Source organism: Amaranthus tricolor, chromosome 12 (assembly GCF_026212465.1).
Source record: "Amaranthus tricolor cultivar Red isolate AtriRed21 chromosome 12, ASM2621246v1, whole genome shotgun sequence".
NCBI lineage: Eukaryota > Viridiplantae > Streptophyta > Magnoliopsida > Caryophyllales > Amaranthaceae > Amaranthus > Amaranthus tricolor.
This window is the reverse complement of record NC_080058.1, coordinates 1091922-1111738: the sequence shown is the minus strand read 5'-3', so window position 1 is coordinate 1111738 and position 19817 is coordinate 1091922. Positions and strand designations below refer to the sequence as shown.

The 19817-nt window shown below is 32.9% G+C and overlaps 1 pseudogene; it reads right to left on the bottom strand.

The window, feature by feature from the left end:
* Window positions 1–3558: 3558 nt before the first annotated feature.
* LOC130797127 (chromatin assembly factor 1 subunit FAS1-like) lies at window positions 3559–7298 on the bottom strand (annotated as a pseudogene).
* Window positions 7299–19817: the final 12519 nt, after the last annotated feature.

Sequence of the window (19817 nt, the reverse complement as noted above, 5' to 3'; positions counted from 1 at the left end):
ATTTGCTAAATAGTTGGTGGAAATTACTTGTTGTTATGAATAAGTTATTTCTAAGCAAATTGCATACAGCGAAAGATTCAAAATCAGTTGATCAGCCCAATTAATAAAATCAATTGGTCTAATTAGCCACTTTCATTAGCTATCAGCTATCAAATTATTTGTTTACCAAACACCTCATTATATATAAGATATTGCCAATTGATTGTGAAATTTTGTTTTAAATACCAATGAGGTGAAAAATATGTCACTTATAGTGATAGTGATTTTATAAATTTAGTGTGATGTTTATTTGATCTCAATGGTTATATATTTGTTTTATATTATGAAATTCATGACACTTTTAATTAAATTCCTCCCCATATGAAGGGTTTGGAAAAAGATCCCATTAAAATAGTGTGACAAAAGCAAAATTTACTCTACATCTTTATTTTTAGGATTCAAACTCGTGATATTTCAGTTATATAATATTATCTAATCATTACACCAAAGCTTTTCCTCTAGTGCATTATTGAAATCAAATTTTTTAATAAGTCTCAAATCTCATACCATTATTATTGATAATAAGTTAGGCCGAGGTCCGGAAAGATAGGATCGATAAGAAATTGATCAGTACTGATCACATATTTCTTGTAAGAGACTACTTCTTGACGAGATGAATTCAATATATTAGATGGCTTACATAACCAATGTATGAGGCTTAGTGAGACCATACAAAAAGTTGTGAAACCTTAATGACAACAATAATCCATCACGTTGATTTACCAACAAAACAATTCCACAACCATAGTTGACAAATAGGCAAAAACCACCCACGGTCCACAGATTTGTGTTTACAAAAGGGATCAAACTCTTTTTTCCAAATGGCAATTTTTTTTGTTTCCCGTACAAAGTGAGGAAATAAAACCATCCATTGATTTAAGTTTTCATGTTAAATTTACTACCCACAGTAAAGTTACTATAAAGCCGAAACTATTTGACATTTAATACCCTTTTATTATCAACTAGTCAATTTTTAATTAAAGAGATACAACATTAAAATTAAAAACACGAATTAAGAAAATTGGATACGTGAGTATGGTCTTGTACTTTAGGATTATTATTAATTATTATAGATTTTAATATATTAGCATGAAAGAGAATTAAATTATAGGTTTTAATGTGACATTATAAATAATATCATGCCTTAATATAATAATAAAGGAATTTATTAAGACGGACTAAAATATTAGATCGAGCAAAATCAAAGAGACAGTAAACATATTCTTTCCATCTTAAAAATTTTATGTAAAATAGAACTGTTCATAATTGTGAAAAATCTTAGCTTAGACATTTGCTATTAACCTTAATAAATGCTCATACTCTCTTCATAACTCATACTTTTTATTTTTATTTTTATTTTATATATATATATATATATATATATATATATATATATATATATATATATATATATATATATATATATAACTCATACTCTCTTCATTCTAGTATAATTGTCCTAAATCTATTATGACAATTTTAGTATAGGTGTTTCATTTCTCTATCTCGAGAGCTATTTATGATTTAATTTTATCTATGTCTCACATTATTCCCCAATTTAAAGTTTATTTACTGATTTTTATTTTCTGAAAATTTGTACAAAAGTAAATACTACACTTGTTGAATTTAAATTGAGTGAGTAATTATAAGTAACGAGAATGAAGGTGGGAAACCAATACATAGCATGGTAGTAGGCAATTCAGAATCATCTTAAATATTTTGTAAGCTTATTAGAGCCCTAAATATGTTCTATAGGAATTAAGAAGACAAATTCATAATCTCTCATTTTTTTGTAATTAGTTTTGAATAATGAAAAATGAAAAAAAAAATCAGAAAAAAAAACCCACTAATATTATGCCTCTAAAACACGTTATATGTATATAACATCACAGAATATGAGTTTTAATGATGAAAAATGGGTATAAAACATGTTAGTTTTTAAAACATACAATTATCCATCGGAGTTGTAAGGTGAAAGCTGTAAGCAATACAATGAAACATGTTATGCAATATACACCTATAAAGGAACATTGGTTACAAGCCCCAAGGGTCAAAAATTGTATCAGCAACACTCAAACAAGAAAAATTATACACAAATTCTTACGAGAGACGGTCTCTATAAGAGACCATCTCAAATTAGGCTGACACAAAAAGAAAAATATACAGTAAATTTTTCGGTAAGCATTAAGAATATTATAAGTAGACAATTAGAATATTGCAGGTACTTAAGTACTTACTCGGTGGGCATTAAGCATATTGTAAGTAGGTATTAAAGATATTTTAAGTAGACATGAAGGATATGATAAATAGACTAGGCTAATTTTCTCAGTAAGCATTAAGTATACTGTAAGTAAGCATTATATATACTTTTTCGGTGGGCATTAAGTATATTGTAAATAGACATTAAGTTAATGTAATAGGCATTAATGATATAATAAGTAGACATTAAGGTTTAATGGGTTGGGCTTGAGAGAGACCGACTGAAATTACAATTTAAAAGAGGACTGGCAAGATTTGACAATATTTTCAGCAGGAGGCATACATCTTTTCGAGAAAAATATTGCGATGCTTTGAATTCTCCCGACATTCTTTTCTGCATAATGAGAAGACACTAATTCAGTAAAATTGAAAGGAGTTAGGAATCGAATAACTTTAACTGCTAGATAATCGAAGAATGACATTCCTCTTTTAGCTTCAAATTTAATATACTAGGTGTATTGGATTTGGTGTGTAAAACTATAAAAATGAATTGAAACTTTTGAGATACATGCTGTGATTTTCTCGGGAAAAAAAGAAAGAAACGGCTTAACTAATGTACTTCCGAGCCAGGGAAGGATTATCCGAACCTATCTACATAATACTAAAGCCTTCCTTATCGTCAAGGTGGATGCAACATCAGAAAAGAATGACATTATCGTCAAGGTGGATGCAACATCAAAGAACAATGATGTGCGGGTGCGGCAGAAAATGTGATAGGGTGGCTCAACGGCTATAATTTAAGCAGCCAGCGAGTATTACCTGGCGAAAGACAATGATTTTATAAATGCAATTTTCATTTGGATGTTCTTTTATCAGAAAAAATACTGACCAAAGATTTTAGGCTAGGTTCTCTAGTACAGTATTCAAAAAAAAGAGAAAGATACCGTTAGATATCTTCTAAAGATGCAATTTAAAAGATGAAAATGTGAATTTTAGCTGCACTGCTATTAGTTCCTTTTGAGTTAGACTATGATTGCAAACTCTTCAGTGATTCTATTTTTAAAAAAGGATGTGTATTGTGTACCCGCTGATATGCCCAGCTTAACCAAGAATGCCCATATCCATCATTCTCTTCTATTTACAATAACCACAACATCTTTTTGTCTTTGCAACCTTTTATCTTGATTAGTTTGACTTTAAACACCCCCTCCAAATGCAATACACCCAATTCAAGAATGCCCTTATCATGATAGAAGGGGCGGGAGGGTTCACCTTTTTCAGGACAAAAGAAATAAAAATTGCGGAGTGAGGACTATTTACCTCGTTTTCTAAGAGATAGCTATCTGGGTACAAAGAAGCCATCCTCACTCTCTTCCTCCTCATCATCTACTTTCAATGGTCCATCCAAATTTTCTTCTTCCTTCTCAGAATCCGAAAGGCTTTCACCAGGATCTTCCTGTCACGGCAAAATCAACAGACAACACACATATAAACGGTCACTATAAACTAAAATGTTTTATTAGGAGGGAAACTGCACAATACCTCCTCCCACTCTATATCACTATCAATATCATTATCCAAATCAGTAATTATTAAGGTAGGAGCATTAGTCTTAACATCAAAGAAAGTATGAAATAAGAAATGTTTATACAGAAAGAACAGATTATTATTAGCAAGCAATAGTCAAATACAGATAGACTTCTTTTTCTTCTTTTCAGGGAAGAGATTTGATTTCCAAACAGCTTGAAGGTTATTGTAAATTTCAAGTCAAAACAAATGAAGTCAAAAGCATACATAATTCTCATACTAGATATATACAACTTCCCTATGGGTAGGATTACAAGCAATTGAATCATTAAATGGAAACAGAGGCAGGTAGATACAGACAAACATTTAAAGTAACTTTTCAATTAGGGGGCAAGGTTAACCAAAAAATAAATCGGTGCCAATGAGCGGCACATAAAAATTTAAACATTACGTACCATTCTCACATGTTAACACTTAACAGTGATAAACAGTAATATACATTAATACTTTAGCGCATAATCTTTTGTCAAAACCTTTGCCCAACAAATTGTAAAATAAAGTTTTGTAGTATTTTCTTCCCAACCCCTCAAATCCTTGTTTCAACAGGACATATCACGTTTTGAGTTAATCAGATATGTCTACATAATCAACCAGGTGAAAATGTCTAATACCTGCAGAAGACGCTCAACATTCAATTTCTACCACTAACCGTTTCTTGGCCAAATACCATAAAAAGGGGGGGCTACAGTTTTTTTCAAACTGCAAAAGCTGTTTGCTTCACACGTGTTTGTTAGTATCAGGTGAAGCACTTGTATTGGCATGGCAAGGTTTGCCACCAGTAGACCCTTGCCCCCATCCACCTACAATTCCATCTGTCCACATATCATCACAAACATCTCCCTTAATTAGAAGTGAGCTTTAGGTCATTAATTAGATCTGCCTTTGATTTACAACATAAACCCCAGTGCTGCTTGTAATTTGACCGAATAGAATTGCCTAAACAGTGCCAAGAATTCATATGAGACCTGCAAAGGAAAAGGCTCAATAATTAATCATCATGTATGAATACGAACTACCCAGCAGAAAATAAAAAGGTACAATCACAAGGATAAAGTTAGACCATAACTGAGAATTTCATCCACATCCATCTCTTCCAGATGTTGCAGAGCAGAATCCATTTGAAGATAGATCGCATCAAGGACAACTTCACTTGCTGCCTGGTTACAAGTCGCAGATTTTAATGATTGAAATGATCAGTCTAGGTCTGGGAAATTGGAGTTGTCTTGGTTTTCTAACGAAGCGTTCCATAATTGAAGCTTGCTTTTGGATCTTGCTTTTAGATGGAAAGTTGCTTTTTAAGTTCAGCTTCCACCTTCTCCTTTTGTCTGTTCATTATCATCTTGTTTCCTCTTAAGTTGCTTTCTCAGTCCAATTCTTCTTTTTCTCGAACTTTTCATCTCGCTCAGCCTCTTGTTGCATGCGCTTCTTCTCCTTCTCCTGCATCAGGGTAATTGATGCTAAATAATTATAATGAGAGTCTAGAGCTACCAGTAAGCCAATAATCAACTTTACCGCTGCCATACAACCCCCCCTCTCCCCCTCAAAAAAACTGATTAGCAATCTTCTGACGACCCTCATAACAGACAAGTAATTTGATGCCCATGCAATGAGCCGGCATTATCTCACAAATTGAAGGTATATGCATCTTGTTCCTGTCTACAATATGTAGAAACGACTTGCACTCATGTGAATCAATACTTGGTTGCACATCTATTTTTCTTTGTTAGCTGCAAATCAATAACTTTGGAAAAACAAATGATTGATATAACTTTTACAATCTTAATTTAAGCTGCCCTTTCACATTAAGAAAGAGAGTTTCCAATATAAGTACTATGACAATAAACTAAAACATCACGTACAGTCTGCAACTTTTCCTTCTAAAGCTCCCGACCCATCCTTTTTTTCTCCTCCATTTTACGCTTATTTTTCTCTAACTCCTTTATAAGAATTGCTGCTGTCTTCTTAGCATCTTTTTCGGCTCTGAAACAGAACAAAGTTGTTTAGAAAGGGAAAATTCTAAATTCCAGAGATCCAGACAACCAATATAAATCTACTTACACTTCAGAATTATTTTTTTGATTCAAATTTTTCACAAGCAACCACATATCTGTTTCTGCAAAGACTTTATTAAGCTTTTCAGCAGCTTTTGTCTTATCAACTTTCCAGGTTGGAAGATCACTGGGGTTTTGAAGTGAAGATATCACATCTGGAACCATTGATTTTCATAGTAAATAAGTTCATTTTAAAAAAGTTGAGCATTCGCCATTCAGGATTGTTTAATAACTAAAACAGAAAAGTGATAGCATGAGATATCCGTCCAGAAGCTAATAAATTATCTAATGCATATCAAATTATTGTTTCATCAAACATTTGAGTATTCCATAAATTTGATCCTGAAACCTTTTCCCAGGTCTCCAAAAAAATCAGCTTGATTGTAAGCCAAAAAAATGAGTAATCTTGGGGCACTCAATTCATACTGTAGGAATAATGAAAGGAATCATCAATAGACAGAAAGGTTTAACATTTTTTGCTTCTAGTAGAGGGAAAAACTTACCTCCAAGAAGAGAGTTTATGATAAAAATGAACAAATTATAAGCGCAGATAAAGGAGAAGAAAATTGCTTAATGCTACTCGTTAAAAAATGAGAAGGCACAAAGCACAATGTTCAATTATATTGACTCATTCTACAACCAAAAAAAGTAACAAAAAAACAATCCATTAATGCAAGTAGCTGATCGCCAAGAACACACACAAAAGAAAAAAAAAGCACTGACACACCCTTAACTATTAAGAGGGAATCGAATGTATTCAAATTGAAAACCAGCATATTTCACTAACCAATAGTAACATCCCAAATGTTATATTACTTTATACTTGAAGCATTTCAACAAGTCATCTCTAACACTAGAAAAACATGTGGCAGTATAAGAGATTTGGCAAGACAGTACATAGTTACAAATAGTAACACAAACAAGTTTTCTATCCAAAATGCATCATAAAAGAAGAGAAAGCTTTTGATGATAGAAAAAGAAACTACAGAAAACTCACATAAAATGGCAGAGATTCTCTCATTAATCTTTTTGCGACAAGTAAGACAGGTTTTTACAACTCCACGCAGAACTTGGCTATATATTAAGGTCCCTTGTCCGCATCAGAACAAAATGAATAAGTTAATCGGAGCAAAAAGCTCCAAAGGGTTGAAAGATGTCCATCACATATTATGTAGCTTCAGCTAGCTGAACCAAAAATGGAATTAGTAAATTCCAATACACCTATAGAAACATAACATATCACAACAAATATCAACAATAATAAGAACTTCTATCAAGACGTTAAGTCAGTAGAAAACCCAAAGAGCATAATGTTCCCTATTCAAAGATAGAATTGATGCCGATTTTTTCAAAGTTTCAAAATTGTACCATATCAGTAACTCCAAAATCCATATCCTCCAAATAGCACAAATCATACCTCATTTCCTAATCCTAGAAGATACAGAATTCTTCTCACTTAAAAAACACAAATTAAACCTCTCACTATTGAGGAAGTGGTCCAAACAAATCTTCAACTAAAATTTAGAAACAATATACAAGAATAGTAAACTTTTTCAATCACAGTAGAGCCAAATGTTTTAGTTATTTGATTTACAATTAAAATGGACTAGATTAAAATTGTGGTGTTTGGAAAGGATAGATACCGAATTGCCGTTGGTGTTATCACGAAAGAACGAATAACTAAGGATGTAGAGGTATTACATGAAGAACAATAGGATTATAAAAGTGAAGATTGTATAAAAAAATATATTTTAAATGTCACAAGTGCCTATGGCCTATGCACTGCAAGTAAGAATTGAGGTAAAAGAAAATAAAGAAATGTTTGGGAAGATCAAGATGGTATGGTACAAAATATACTAATGACCGAGAAGTTACATATCGGAGGGGATTTGAAGGTACATGTAGGAGTAAGTCGAAATTCCATTAAGGGTTTTGACTATGAAATTAGGAATGCATAAGGAGTGTCCTTTTTAAATTTTGCACTTTCATATGATTTATTGGTGTTGTAAAATTGGACACTCAAAGGAAGAGACGAGGATGAGAAAACAAGAGAAAAACAAAGCCAAACAAGAGCACGCACAAACTAAGCAAGAACGCATTAATAGAGTAAATAAATATTTGTAAAAACATTTCATTCTTTAGTTGGTAAATGACGTTTGTATCCTTTATCATGTTTATCATGTACTTTGAATAAATACCCATCATTATGAAATAAAAGTCAACCTATTCTATTATAATATGGTATCAGATTTTTCAAGTTAATTTTTTCCTTTCCTGGCAGCCTTTTTGCTTTCTTCTCCTCTGTCTTCTGTGCACTCTCATGGCTACCAAAGATCCCATTCACCCCGCCACTTTAGTCACCAATATCAAGAATTGCATTCCAATCACTCTTAATGAAGATGGTCATCTATACCATACTTGGTCTTCTCTTTTTCAACTCCATTGCCGTGTTCATCTCGTTCTTGAATATATTGTTCCCGATGACAAAAATCCTCCCACCAAAGATGCAACTAGGCACCGTCTTGATGATCTTGTGCGCACATGGATCTATGGTACTATCTCTGTTGAACTCACTAAATCAATTCTTGACCCTACGGATAAAGCCCTTGATACATGGAATAGATTGGTTAATCGATTTCAGAACAAAAAAACAAATCGTATTTTAACCCTTGAATCTCAATTTAATTTTGTTCATTATCTTGTTTCTCATCGGTCAAAATATATTGTTCTGAAATCAAGACCCTTGCCGATTGTCTTCGTAATCTTGGGTCACCGGTTTTCGATTGCCGTCTTTCTCTTCAAGTTTTACATTGGCTTACCGAAGATTACCGTTCATTTCGGTCTACGATTCAACATATGAATCCACTCCCTGATTTTGATACTATTCGCTCCATGATCAAATCAGAAGAGCATACTCGTAGCAAGGACGTCTCGGTCTTTGATACGGCCTTACTATCCTCAGAAAATTCTTCTACCAAGTCATCACCTCCAGCCCACCGTGCCTCGTCCAACTCCAGCAACCATGGCCGTCGAAATGGCTGTCGTGGTGGCAACAAGAATAGGCAGACTAATTCCTTTGGCAACTCATCTCCTGCTACAAGTCATTCTGGGCATACTCATGCATTCGGGACCAATTATTCTCGATCCTCTTCTCAGCCACAAAACTTGGCCTATCCTCCTCGGGCTTTCTGGACTCTTCAATGGGTTATGCCTCATTGCCCTCATCCAAGTACATCTATCAGTCCCTGGACTAATCAGCCTCCTCCCTCTTCTCAGGCCGGCTTGCTTGGCCCACTTCCAATTCAAGCCAAAAACTTCTATATGGGTGCCCGTGCTCCTTCTTATGGTTATGTTCCAACTGACATTGATCAAGCAATGAATGCTCTTTCCTTGGCCCCCTTGGATGAGCAATTTTACATGGACACGGGAGCTACATCTCATATGACTAATTCGGCAAGTATACTCTCAAATTATTTTCCTTCAAAGCATTTATCTCATAATATCATTCTTGTAGGCAATGGTAATTTAATTCCTGTTCATAGTCATAGGCAGTTCCGAATTCCTAATACTCATTCTCCTCTTCATCTTAGAAATGTCTTACATGTCCCCAAACTTGTTAAAAATCTCATTTTTGTTCGCAATTCACTTATGACAATTTTATTTCTGTTGAATTTGACCCTTTTGAGGTTTTCTGTGAAGGATTGGGCACGGGGAGCACCATTCTGCACCATTCTGAGATGTAATAGCGCGAACGATCTCTATCCTTTCCATTCTACCACTGGAGCTATCTCTTCTTCAAATCAATTGGTCTTATCTGGTTTATCTACTAGTGATTCTTCAAATCAATTGGTGTTATCTAGTTTATCTACTAGTGAGTGGCATTCCCGTTTAGGTCATCCGGAAAATAGTACTTTACAGACTTTGAAATCTTGTAACTCGATTGATTGTAATAAAGCTCCTCATTTTGTGTGTCATTCATGTCTTTTAGGCAAACACATTAAATTGCCATTTATATCATCTTTATCTCATTGTCATCAACCTTTTGATATTATTCATATTGATATTTGGACTTCTCTTGTTACTAGTCTGTTTGACTTTAAATATTATGTTCTGTTTTTGGATCACTATACTAATTATTTGTGAACATTTCCTCTCACTGAAAAATCGGAAGTTAGTAATATACTTGTTAATTTCCTTGCTTATGTTCGCACTCAATTTCAAACAAATATAAAATCTATTCAATATGATCATGGGGGTGAATAAGATGATAAGTCACTCTATCAATTTTGTTTTAAACATGGCATTGTTTTTCGGTTTTCTTGCCCCGTCACTTCATCACAAAATGGGAAATCCGAACGTAAAATCTGCATGATCAATAATATATAAGAACTATGCTTTGCCATGCCTCTCTTCCTCCCTCTTTTTGGCCACATGCTTTATATACTGTCACATATCTAATCAATATTTTGCCATCCAAACTGCTTGGCAATTTAACTCCAACTCACATTCTTTTTCAAAAAGCTCCTCTCTACTTACACCTTCGTGTTTTTGGATGTTTATGTTTTCCATTAATCTCCTCTTCTAAAATCAATAAACTTCAATCTCGTTCCACACCTTGTGTTTTCTTGGGGGTATTCTTCATCTCACCGTGGGTATAAGTGTTATGACCTCTCATCTCATAAAATCATCATATCTCGTCATGTTATTTTTGATGAATCCACATTTCCATTCTCCAAATCATACACTCCTTCCCAAGACTCGTGAGTTTTTAGAGTGTGACTTACCTCCATCCCTTCTTCATCACTTGATTTCCTAGCCTGGTTCTTATAATTCCTCTTCCCAGGCTCAGGACCTCATTCGCGCTCCTTTGGTCTCTCCTTCTTCCTCAACGAGTGTTCTCGCACCTCAGGGCCAACGCCTGGTATCTTCTGCCCCACATCTTTCTTCCTCTTCTCTACAACATTCGTCTCTCTCTACCAAGCCTCACTCTCTCAATAGGCATGCCTCTCCCATCACTTTACATCGCAGCCCAGTGCTATATCGCCCTCCTCCTCTCCGTCCCACCTCTCCTCCTCATGGCATGACTACTCGTAGTCAACGGGGTATTTACAAGCCTAATCCCAAATATTCCTTTCAGGCTTTTCCTGTCATCCACTCATCTCCTTCCCCGATTCCTAAGGACCCCATTAGTGCCCTTTGTGACCCGAACTGGAAACATGCCATGCAGGAAGAATTTGATGCTTTGATTGAAAATCATACTTGAGATCTTGTTCCTCGTCCCACTAATGTCAATATTCGCTCTCTATGGATTTTTTGGCATAAAACTCACTCTGATGGTTCTTTTGAGAGGTATATGGCTCGCTTAGTTGGGGATGGAAAATCCCAACGAGATGGTATTGACTGTGATGAGACTTTTAGCCTGGTTGTCAAACCTGCCTCTATTCGAGTTGTTTTAAGTATTGCTCTTGCTATATCTTGGTCTATTCATCAACTTGACGTCAAAAATGCTTTTTTACATGGTCACTTAAATGAAATAGTCTACATGCATCAACCACTGGGTTTTCGTAGTACTACACATCCTGATTATGTCTGTCGTCTTCGTAAATCTCTTTATGGGCTTAAGCAGGCTCCTCGGCCCTGGTATCAACGATTTTCCGACTATGTGACCACCATTGGGTTCAAAAATAGCATTTTCGATAGTTCTCTCTTCATTTACAGTCATGGCTCTGATATTGCTTACTTGTTGTTGTATGTGGATGACATTGTTCTCACCGCCTCTTCTAATGCTCTTCGTCTCTCAATTATGGATAAGCTGAGTTCTGAATTTGCAATGAAAGTCCTTGGCTCTCTCAGTTATTTTTTAGGTACTGCTGTTACACCTAACAACAACGGTCTTTTTCTATCTCAAACTAAATATGCTTTTGACATTCTTGATCGTGCTGGTATGACTGATTGCAAGCCTGCACCTACTCCTGTTGCTACTACTAGCAAGCTCAGCGCCACATCAGGTGATCCTTATGATAATCCCACTTTATATCGATGCTTAGTCGGGGGCCTCGGGGCTCTTCAATATCTCACTTTCACTCATCCTGACATCTCCTATGATGTTCAACAAATTTCTCTATTCATGCATGATCCCAGAATCGAACATATGTCTGCTCTTCATCGCATCTTACGGTATTTCGAAGGTACTTTGCACTTTGGTCTTCAATTGTACCGCTCTTCTATTTCCTCTCTTCTCTTATTTCTTGGTCATCCAAACGGCAACCTACCTTATCTAAATCCAGTGCTAAGGCTGAATATCGTGGTCTTGCTAATGTTGTATCTGAGACTTGTTGGCTTCGTAATCTCCTTCTTGAGCTACATTGCCCTATCACGAAAGCCACTTTGGTTTATTGTGATAACGTTAGTGCTGTCTACCTCTCTAGCAACCCTGTTCATCACCAACACACCAAACATATTGAAATGGACATACATTTTGTTCGAGAAAAGGTGCAAAAGGGTGAAGTTCGTGTTCTCCATGTTCCTTCCCAATTTCAGATTGCCGATATCTTCACCAAGGGACTTCTTAAATACTATTTGATGATTTCCGAGCCAGTCTCAGCGTTTGTCAACCTCCCGTTTCGACTGTGGGGGTGTAATAGAGTAAATAAATATTTGTAAACATTTCATTCTTTAGTTGGTAAATGACATTTGTATCCTTTATCATGTACTTTGTATAAATACCCATCATTATGAAATACAAGTCAACCTATTCTATTATAATACGCATATGGTAATGGTATCTTAAGGTTCCCTCCCCAGGAACAAAGATTTGTATTTCTTGGTGTGAACTCAACAATTACAATAAAAAAAAATATCTCATACAAACTCACTCTTTAGAGCTTAAACTCAGATGGAGTTTCTCGCAATATAAAATCAACAACCAACAAAAGCTTCTTAGCACTCGTCTACACTCTTTAACATTCTAGCTATTCATGGTCTAATTGTAGATTTCCAGATCATTACATGCTACTGCTTTCATCTCAACAGGCGTTTTATTTTATCGAATCAGTTCACAGTGTCCTATTTCCCTATTTAATTAATTATTTATTTTTAGTTCACATTTACTTGAGCCTCATAAAAGGTTCAAACTCTAATTTCTATCAATTTACATTTTCTCAAAATTTAGGCAGAAGCTTATGCTTGAGAATTGAGATGGAGGGAGTTTTATTTTAAGTTTGTCCAGTCCAATCCATAGCAAACCAAATGGAGTACAAACCAACAATCCTATACACAATATAACACTCAAGTGATGGAATAATCATTAGTTTAATATTAAAAGACAAAATTGAAGAAATTATCACCTCCCAACACCAAGGCAAGATCCAGTCTCATCCTTCAGAACATCGGCATCAGCAATCGGAACTCCATAAGCAACTCTCTGTCCAGCAAAGAGCACACCATTCTTCACATTAGCAGTCGTAACGATATTTTCTCTTTCCTTCACTTTCTCATAAACTTCTCCCACCACCTTCGAGTAAGAACAACTCTTCTCCTCCAACAACACCGCAATGAACGCATTCAAATTATTACTCGATGAATTCTTGCGCAACTGCAACCGTAAAACCTAAATCGACACCCATAACGATATTTTCTATGTTTGTTCACAAACTCTTGTCACACACAGACTATTTAAGACTTTTTAGGAGACTATTTTTAATTTGATTAGCACATTATCATTTTTTATTTTAATTAAGGTTTAATAGCCGGCCTGAGAGACATCTTTGACACTGGCTGATGTTTGTTTAATGGTTGGGAATTAAGGTGAGATTGGAAATGAAATTTGACGTCCTGAATTCCCAAGAAAATAATATCATTAGGGTTAATAATAACTCATATTTAATAAAAAAAATCTATCTATGTTATTATATTTAAAAAGGGTAAAATAATAAATTAATAATTTATTACCATTTACATTCTCACATATATACCAATCACGGATTTAGATTATATTTTAACAATTCTCAACAAATAATATTCAATCTCAATCCCACCTTTTAATCCCCAATTTCCCATTCCCACATACCAAGCACCTCCTTAATGTAATTAGTTAAAGAAATAAGTTAATATATAGGTCTATCTCGACGATTTTATACGAGATGAGTTGAATTCTAGCCACATTCACTAACCTCCCTTTTCATTTTTTGTCTCATTTTTTGTCTCATTTTTAATACATCAAGTCTTGTAAAATGAGATTGTATCACTATAAGATGAGCTCATATAATTAATCAAATTCTTTAATTGATCACTTTATCACTATAAGATGAGCTCATATAATTAACCAAATTCTTTAATTGGTCACTTTAAGATTGTAATCACTTATGATTATCAATGAACATTTTAAGACAATAAGTATACACTAAGCTTGCCCAATAAAAATTGTCTCACTATGAACTGTCTTATTTTAGAATTTGTGTTTTTATTTAGAAAAATCTAATTTTAAAAATATTAAGTTTCGGTATTTCTCCTTAGTGTTTGGGAACAAATATTCATTTCAAATTATGGATTTCAATTATAAAATCAGATATGAGTAGTCATTCCAAAATACTAACTTAAATTACTTTTAAAATAATAGTGAAATTTGATACAAATTTTGATGTAAAAGTAGTCATATCAGAATCAAATGTTTGTTAACTAGTTTTGTGTATGTGGTTGATTTATTGTTAAGTAGCGTAATAGAACATAATTCTCCGTTTTAGCCATTTTGTCTTAATTGTTTTTGGCATACATATTAAGCAATTGAGTAAAATGGGTAAAAATAGTTACCATATTTAGAAAAAAAAAGAAGAGATAACATGGAGTTTAAATACAGCGATCATGTTCTATAATAGAAATGAGACATATACAACAAGATATACTTAAAAGAATAAAGACAAATTGAGTAAAACAAATGAATATACTCTATAGAGAGGAAGTGTTTGCTTATCAAATACTTCCTCCGTTCCATAATACCCGCTATATTTTTTATTTTTGGCAATTTCATATTACTTGTTATATTTTCGTTTTTAGTAATAAAACAATTATTTAAAATTCTACCTACCCCTATTTTTATCCTACTCAGCTACTTTATACTTTATACTCTATAATAAAATACTATACTATACTCTATAAAGTAACCTAATAACCTATTTTTTTTTTCTTTTTCAATTAACAATAATAAAATACTATACTCTATAAAGTAAACAATCAGCTACAGACTACAGTGTAGGTCAATCATTTTTCTTAATTCGCGTGCTCATGCAAATGTAGCCACTAAAACGGAACGGAGGAAGTATTGACGTAGCTAATAAACTAAAGGTTGACACCTAATGTATGCTAACTACGGATATATGACCTTTGGAATGAGATTCCATAGATGAAGTGAAGAGATAATAAGGAGTTACATTAAAAGAAATTTTTATTTTTTTTTTTGTGAAAATACATTAAAAGAACTTTATTCCATTATTCTCATATGTTTAGATTTTAGAATTAGATTTGTTTTGCGGATTGACTTAAAGATCATGTAAGGCGGTTTCTTATTCTTTTGGCCTAAAAAAAATGTACTTTCACATATAATAGAGATTGTCATGATTTTTATTTTTGACTATTTCGAACCTTATAAATATTTTTATTTTAAGTAGTATTCGCACTATTTTTAGATATTTACGTTTTTTTTCATTTTCTCTCACTTTTAATCATATCTACACAATTTAATGGAATCAATTTTTTTCTTAATAATAGTGCTATTTCATATTGTTGCAATATTTTAGGGTGTTGAAAAAAAAACGCATGTGATTTCACATCGAATAATTCAAAGAGAGGAAAGTTAAGCTTTTTGTGTGGATCAGAGCTTACCCGACAAGGAATTTCACTACCGTAAGACCATTATAGTTACGACTGCTGTTCACCGGGACATTGACATAGTAAGAAGTCAATTGCTGTGATGAAAGGTTGCAGGTTCGAATATCATTTATCCCTTAATATTCAAGTAGAATATTTAGTGTTATGCATGAGAAAAGCATATGTTGCATATAGCTTAAAGGTAATGTTATCAATTTATGCTTTTGATTGAGTCGATCTCTTAAGACACATATAAATCTAGATCAATTGATTGTGGTGGAGTCACTAATTTTCTTTATGAGTCAACTTATTAACGGTATTGGTGACCCTTTTATTATATTAACGATCTTCGCCTATTTTGAGTGGATTATGATTTATGACACACTCTTAAATAGTAGGGAATGGTCCCTTACATAAATCTATATGCAATATGTATGATATTTTTCATTGTATTCTTATAAAAGCTTTCATTAATTGTGTATGAGAGAGTACGTTTGATCGGAGGGACATCCATGAGGGGACTCTCAAGTTTGCCTACTCGTATTAATTAATGCATATGTATTGTATAGGTTAAAGTCATTACGTGTGGATTTCCTCGTTCTAGTTAGCTTGTTGCATAAATGAGGATGGCTGACTAGAACCTAGCCTTTGAGATTCGGGCGTCAAAGGGTCATTATGCATCGTTCGGTATTAGAGTAGGGATTAATATTGCTGAAAAGGTAAAAGTTATAGTTAGATGAGCTGTGTTTTACAAGTGTTTTTTTCTTTGTTTTTTGGTTAACTTTTGACTTTTAGTTTTTTAATTGGTTAAATAGTAAAAAAAAGGTATTAAAATAGCTTTTAATCAAGTTGAAAACCAATTTCTAAATCAAAATAAACCAAAATAAAAAAAAATAAAAAACCTACTCAAATTAGGTATTATCATCGACTTTTGACTTACTTTACTTCTAATAAACAACCAACAACAAACAAACAAATAAATTTTACCAAATATCTCAATATTAACTGATCATATTAATCTATAATTTCAGACAATAACTTTAACTAATAATTATTTTCCAAACAGATACAAAATGAAATTATGTTATCTAAGTTGTTTGTCTTTTAGAGTGTAAATAGAAATTATATTCTTGGTGCACCATGCTAAGATATTTTGACTTGAAGAATATAGTCTCAACAATCAACACGTTTTCATGCACAAATTGGTACTGCATCCTTAAATAAACGACACATCAAGCTTAAATGTCATGCTCTGAATTTAATCTGTTTATCTCAAAGATTTTTTCCTCTCGAATAAAAAATATTTGTTTAAGTCACCCTTTGAAGAAGTGTAGTGGAATGTGGATCCAGGCTAAGCATAGAATCTTCTTGTCAAAAGAAAAGCATGAGATATTGCTTGTCATTTTTATTTTTTCAATGCCATATGACTTGTGAAAATAACATTCCTTAAAGATATTTCATTTTCCATTTTCCGATTTTTTAAGGAAAAATTACCCAAAATAATCTGATCTTTGTCTAATTTCTCTATAATAATCACAAGTGTTGATTAATCATAAACAATCCCATATATTGGTAATTGTTTCCGGTGGCATTGTCGCAAGTGGTTACAGCAGGTCACTTCTTGACCTTTAGTTTGCAATTCTTCTTCCTTTTTATATCTTCTTCCCATGATATTTCCTCCATTAAAATCAGTAAACAAACCGTTCTTACTCTCATTTACCTTCTTCTTCTTCATTATAACATTAAAACACTATTAATTTATAACGCAATTCAATATGAAAAATCATAATACCTCAAAATGTTTTTCAACCGAGTATATACAAATATGGAGTCGTCAAATATGCTACTGTATATATGGACAAATCAGCTATAAAAATTAGTGCACATAAATCTAAATGTTCATGAAATCAGAACGATGCTACTATTTGTTATACAAATAGTGTATGTTGTGTATAGAATGGCGCTACTGATGTACACAAAATCAAAATGTTTATGAAATCAGAATGCTACTGTATGCTATACAAATTAGTACACCCAAATGGCCAAATCAGTGTATGTTGCGCACAGAATGCTACTAAAAACACAAAATCAGAATGCTACTCTTTGAAATCAGAATGTGTAAAAAATCAGAATTGGGCAAACAAAGAACTTCAATAAACTTGACTTGCTTCTTCAAATTTAAAGCTTTAATCTTCAATGGAATGGTATGAGGAAGAAACAAAATTGCTTCTGTTTCTGGGCATATAATACTCAGGTGTGAAGTTATGAAAGCAGGAGGGAGATGAAGAGTTAGGTGAGAGGAGTGTAAATGGTATCTAATAAAGTAAAAAAATATATATATATACTTCAATAACCGGTAACAGGTAAACATAATATGTCATTGGATACATGTATCAGTATATGGGATTATTCATGATTAATCAATATTTGAGATTATTGTAAGAAAATTAGACAAAAATTGAATTATTCTGGGTAATTTTGCCATTTTCTAACTACACTTTTCTTTTTGTTATACGATTTGATTTTAGCCAAGAATTTTCCTTTTGCTACCCAAACATACAAGTAATTTTCAGCCACAGGTACCTAAACATGAAGGATGCAAATTTTGAGGTTCAAATGTTTCTAACCTTCTTTTGCCAATTGTTCTTGGCACATGATACTTCACTTGTTTTTTCTTCTTGCCTAAAAGAAAACTTAGTGGCCTAGAATTTTGGACTGAGGATCAGTTTAGGAATCAGTATTTAATAGTAAGAATGATAATGAAAATTTATTATTAGTTTGATTGATAAATCTTTTAACAACATGTTTTATAGTTATGCTTGTTTTAATTTAATTATTTAACATATTAACAATGATGGTTGAGGGATTGGTTGAATTAACAGCACGTCTTGCTCAAATTCAGGTAGTTTTTGATCAGGGGATTATAGGTAATGAGAAAATTAATGGTGAAACAATAGAGTCAAAATCACCTGACAAAGCTCCATCATAAGTAAAACCTTATGAATTATGCTTAAAATGATGATTATATTAGATCAAAAAATTAAATAATTTTTTGATTAAGTACCAATACATGGGATTATTCATGATTAATCAATACTTGAGATTATTGTAAGAAAATCAAACAAAAATTAAATTATTCAAAGCAATTTTGCCATTTTCTAACTACCCTTTTCTTTTTGTTATACGATTTGATTTTAGCCAAGAATTTTCCTTTTGCTACCCAAACAAACAAGTAATTTTCAGCCACAAGTACCTAAATATGAAGGATGCAAATTTTGAGGTTCAAATGTTTCTAACCTTTTTTTGCCAATTGTTCTTGGCACATGATACTTCACTTGTTTTTTCTTCTTGCCTAAAAGAAAACTTAGTGGCCTAGAATTTTAGGCTATGAGTATCAATTTAGGAATCAGTATTTAATGGTAAGAATGATAATGAAAATTTATTATTAGTTTGATTGATAAATTTTTAACAGCATGTCTTATACTTATGTTTGTTCTAATTTAATCATTTAACATATTAACAATTATGGTTGAGGGATTGGTTGAATCAACAGCACGTCTTGCTCAAATTCAGATATTTTTTTATCAAGGGATTATGGGTAATGAGAAAATTGATGGTGAAATAACTGAGTCAAAATCACCTGATAAAGCTCCATCATAAGTAAAACCTTATGAATTATGCTTAAAATGATTATGCTTAAAATGATGATTATATTAGATCAAAAAATTAATAATTTTAATTATAATAAACAATTCATAAGTGTATTAGAATATTTATTTAAATAAAATGGAATATGGAATTAACAAGCCCCAAATGCAATTATAAGATTTAATAGAGTATATTATCAACGACAAATATAATTTTTTAAAAAAGTTAAAGTATGTGGAACATTACTTTTGGATTACAAAAGAATGTAGCTTGGCCTTTTGCTATCAATGTCTCCACCTATCATCTTAGCTTGTTCTTCAGCTGCTTTGGACTCTTGGTAAAGAGTAAAGACATCAAGACTATACTGATTAGATCTTGACCAAAATCAAATAACATCGATAATACTTTTAAAAATATCCTTTATGAGGTTTA